This window comes from Triticum urartu, chromosome 1A (assembly GCF_056163025.1).
Source record: "Triticum urartu cultivar PI428250 chromosome 1A, HENAU_Tu73, whole genome shotgun sequence".
In the NCBI taxonomy this organism is placed as follows: Eukaryota; Viridiplantae; Streptophyta; class Magnoliopsida; order Poales; family Poaceae; genus Triticum; species Triticum urartu.
In genome coordinates, this window is record NC_141873.1 from 378263676 (window position 1) to 378268072 (window position 4397).

The window sequence follows — 4397 nt, forward strand, 5'->3', positions numbered from 1 at the left end:
CATGAGCTAGGTCTATGCATAGTTTCTGTGCACGAGTAGAACACAAAGCAGTTGTGGGCGTTGTTTTTGTCAATTTACTTGCCGTTACTAGTCTTATCTTGATTCGGCGGCATCGTGGGATAAAGCAGCCCGGACCGACCTTACACGTACTCTTACGTGAGACTGGTTCCACCAACTGACATGCACTAGTTGCATAAGGTGGCTAGCGGGTGTCTATCTCTCCCACTTTAGTCGGATCGGATTTGATGAAAAGGGTCCTTATGAAGGGTAAATAGCAATTGGCATATCACATTGTGGTTTTTGCGTAGGTAAGAAACGTTCTTGCTAGAAACCCATAGCAGCCACGTAAAACATGCAAAAAACAATTAGAGGACGTCTAACTTGTTTTTGCAGGGTATGCTATGTGATGTGATATGGCCAAGAAGAATGTGATGAATGATATGTGATGTATGAGATTGATCATGTTCTTGTAATAGGAATCACGACTTGCATGTCGATGAGTATGACAACCGGCAGGAGCCATAGGAGTTGTCTTTATTTATTGTATGACCTGCGTGTCATTGAACAACGCCATGTAATTACTTTACTTTATTGCTAACCGGTAGCCATAGTAGTAGAAGTAATAAGTTGGCGAGACAACTTCATGGAGACACAATGATGGAGATCATGATGATGGAGATCATGGTGTCATGCCGATGACAATGATGATCATGGAGCCCCGAAGATGGAGATCAAAAGGAGCAATATGATATTGGCCATATCATGTCACTATTTGATTGCATGTGATGTTTATCATGTTTATACATCTTATTTGCTTAGAACGACGGTAGTAAATAAGATGATCCCTCATTAAAATTTCAAGAAAGTGTTCCCCCTAACTGTGCACCGTTGCGAAAGTTCGTCGTTTCGAAGCACCACGTGATGATCGGGTGTGATAGATTCTTACGTTCACATACAACGGGTGTAAGCCAGATTTACACACGCGAAACACTTAGGTTGACTTGACGAGCCTAGCATGTACAGACATGGCCTCGGAACACAAGAGACCGAAAGGTCGAGCATGAGTCGTATGGTAGATACGATCAACATGAAGATATTCACCGATGATGACTAGTCCGTCTCACGTGATGATCGGACACGGCCTAGTTGACTCGGATCATGTAATCACTTAGATGACTAGAGGGATGTCTATCTGAGTGGGAGTTCATAAGATGAACTTGTTTATCCTGAACATAGTCAAAAGGTTTTTGCAAATTATGTCGTAGCTCGCGCTTTAGTTCTACTGTTTTAGATATGTTCCTAGAGAAAATATAGTTGAAAGTTGACAGTAGCAATTATGCGGACTAGGTCCGTAAACTGAGGATTGTCCTCATTGCTTCATAGAAGGCTTATGTCCTTAATGCACCGCTCAGTGTGCTGAACCTCGAACGTCGTCTGTGGATGTTGCGAACATCTTACATACACATTTTGATAACTACGTGATAGTTCAGTTAAACGGTATAGAGTTGAGGCACCGAAGACGTTTTGAAACGTCGCGAAACATATGAGATGTTTCGAGGGCTGAAATTGGGATTTCAGGCTCATGCCCACATCAAGAGGTATAAGACCTCCGACAATTTTCTTAGCCTGCAAACCAAGGGAGAAAAGCTCAATTGTTGAGCTTGTGCTCAGATTGTCTGAGTACAACAATCATTTGAATCGAGTGGGAGTTGATCTTCCAGATGAGATAGTGATGTTTCTCCGAAGTCATTACCACCAAGCTGCTAGAGCTTCGTGATGAACTATAATATATCAGGGACATATATGATGATCCTTGAGATATTCGCGATGTTTGACACCACAAAAGTAGAAATCAAGAAGGAGCATCAATTGTTGATGGTTGGTGAAACCACTAGTTTCAAGAAGGGCAAGGGCAAAAAGGGATACTTCATGAAACGGCAAATCAGCTGCTGCTTTAGTGAAGAAACCCAAGGTTGAACCCAAACCCGAGACTAAGTGCTTCTGTAATAAGGGGAACAACCACTGGAGCAGAATTACCCTAGATACTTGGTAGATGAGAAGGCTGGCAAGGTCGATAGAAGTATATTGGATATACATTGTGTTAATGTGTACTTTACTAGTACTCCTAGTAGCACCATGGTATTAGATACCGGTTCGGTTGCTAAATGTTAGTAAACTCGAAATAAAAGGTTGCGGAGTAAACGGAGACTAGCTAAAGGTGAGCTGGCAATATGTGTTGGAAGTTTTTCCAAGCTTGATGTGATCAAGCATCACACGCTCCCTCTACCATCGAGATTGGTGTTTGCGTTGAGCATAGACATGATTGGATTATGTCTATCGCAATACAGTTATTCATTTAAGGAGAATAATGGTTACTCTGTTTATTTGAATAATACCTTCAATGGTCTTGCACCTAAAATGAATGGTTTATTGAATCTCGATCGTAGTGATACACATGTTCATGCCAAAGGTATAAGATAGTAATGATAGTACCACACAAATGTGGCACTGCAATTTGAGTCATATCGGTATAAAACGCGTGAAGAAGCTCCATGTTGATGGATCTTTGGGCTCACTCGTTTTGAAAAGTTTGAGACATGCGAACCATGTCTATTGGTGTATATGCATGAAGAAACTCCATGCAAATGGACCGTTTGGACTCACTTGATTTTGAATCACTTGAGACATGCAAATCATACCACATGGGCAAGATGACTGAAAGCCTCGTTTTCAGTAAAATGGAACTAGAAAGCAACTTGTTGGAAGTAATACATTTTGATGTGTGCAGTCCAATGAGTGTTGAGGCGTGTAGTGGATATCGTTATGTTCTTACTTCATAGATGATTTGAGTAGATGTTGAGTATATTTACTCGAGAAAGGTTCAAGTAATTTCAGGGTGAAGTTGAAAGATCGTCATGACAAGAGGATAAAAGATCTACGATATGATCATAGAGATGAATATCTGAATTACGAGTTTGGCACAGAATTAAGATATTGTGGAAATTGTTTCACAACTAATACAGCCTGGAACACCATAGTGTTATGGTGTGTCCGAACATTATAACTGCACCCTATTGGATATGATGCATACCATGATGTCTCTTATCGAATTACCATGATAGTTTATGGGTTAGGCATTAGAGACAACCACATTCACTTTAAATAGGGCACCACGTAATTCCGATGAGATGACACCGTATGAACTATGGTTTAGAGAAACCTAAGCTGTCATTTCTTAAAAGTTTGGGGCTGCGACGCTTATGTGAAAAAGTTTCAGGCTGATAAGCTTGAACCCAAAGCGGATAAATGCATCTTCATAGGACACCCAAAACAGTTGGGTATACCTCCTGTCTCAGATCCGAAAGCAATAAGGGATTGTTTCTATAATCGGGTCCTTTCTCGAGGAAAAAGTTTCTCTCGAAAGAATTGAGTGGGAGGATGGTGGAGACTTGATGAGGTTATTGAACCGTCTCTTCAACTAGTGTGTGGCAGGGCACAGGGAGTTGTTCCTGTGGCACCTACACCAATTGAAGTGGAAGCTTATGATAGTGATCATGAAACTTCAGATCAAGTCACTACCAAACCTCGTGGGATGACAAGGATGCGTACTACTTCAGAGTGGTACGTAATCCTGTCTTGGAAGTCATGTTGCTAAACAACAATGAACCTACGAGCTATGGAGAAGCGATGGTGGGCCTGGATTCCAAAATGGCTCGAGGCCATATAATCCGAGAGAGGATCCATATATGAAAACAAAGTGTAGACTTTGGAAGAACTACTTGATGGTCGTAAGGCTGTTAGGTACATATGGATTTTAAAGGGAAGACGGACAATGATGGTAAGTATCACCATTAAGAAAGCTCGACTTGTCGTTAAGATGTTTTCCGACAAGTTCAAGGAGTTGATTACGATGAGACTTTCTCACTCGTAGCGATGCTAAGAGTCTGTTGGAATTATATTAGCGATTACTGCATTATTTATGAAATCTTGCAGATAGGATGTCAAAACATTGTTTCCTCAACGATTTTCCTGAGGAAAGGTTGTATGTGATACAACCGGAAAGTTTTGTCAATCCTGAAAGATGCTAATAAGTATGCAAAGCTCCAGCAATCCTTCTAAGGACTGGAGTAAGCATCTCGGAGTTGGAATGTATGCTTTGATGAGATGATCAAAGATTTTGGGTGTATACAAAGTTTATGAGAAACTTGTATTTCCAAAGAAGTGAGTGGGAGCACTATAGAATTTCTGATGAATATATGTTGTTGACATATTGTTGATCAGAAATGACGTAGAATTTCTGGAAAGCATATAGGGTTATTTGGAAAGTGTTTTTCAATGGAAAGCCTGGATTAAGCTACTTGAACATTGAGCATCAAGATCTATAAGGATAGATCAAA